General features: G+C 36.4%; 1 protein-coding gene across 1 annotated transcript in view; it reads right to left on the reverse strand.

Moving 5' to 3' along the window:
- Positions 1-495, reverse strand: part of LOC106874628 (uncharacterized protein CXorf65 homolog) — a 125,435-nt gene that overhangs the window by 13,103 nt on the left and 111,837 nt on the right. The window lies entirely within an intron of this gene.

Here is a 495-nt window from a genome sequence, read left to right on the forward strand (position 1 = left end):
TTCCACTACCTGTAACCTACACAACATTGACAAGGTAATTGTCTTGTCACCTGATTAGTTTCTGACTTAGCTCCCATCAAAAAAACAAAAAGAAACATGACTAAAAGTTATAATAAAGATACACAATGAACAGATTATAAACAGTAGCAAAGGCAATTGAGGGTCAAGCATGGCCGTGCGGTTGAGGAATTCACTTTGCAACCACCAGGCTTTGGGTTCAATCCCACTGTGCAGCATGTTTGGAAAATGTCTTCTACTGTGTCTCTGGAACTCTGAAATACCATTTTGAGTGAATTTGGTAGATGGAGGGGGTGTAAAGGTTCATTATATAAATATATATGTGTGTGTGGTTATGTATGTGTGTCTGTGTGTGTATATATGCATGTATGTATATGTGTAGTGCATGCATGTGTGTATATATAGAGAGTTATGAATATATTAACTTTGTTACCCATATACATATATAGTGATAAGACCAGGTAGTACACTTTGATC

This window comes from Octopus bimaculoides, chromosome 18 (assembly GCF_001194135.2).
Source record: "Octopus bimaculoides isolate UCB-OBI-ISO-001 chromosome 18, ASM119413v2, whole genome shotgun sequence".
Taxonomy (NCBI): domain Eukaryota; kingdom Metazoa; phylum Mollusca; class Cephalopoda; order Octopoda; family Octopodidae; genus Octopus; species Octopus bimaculoides.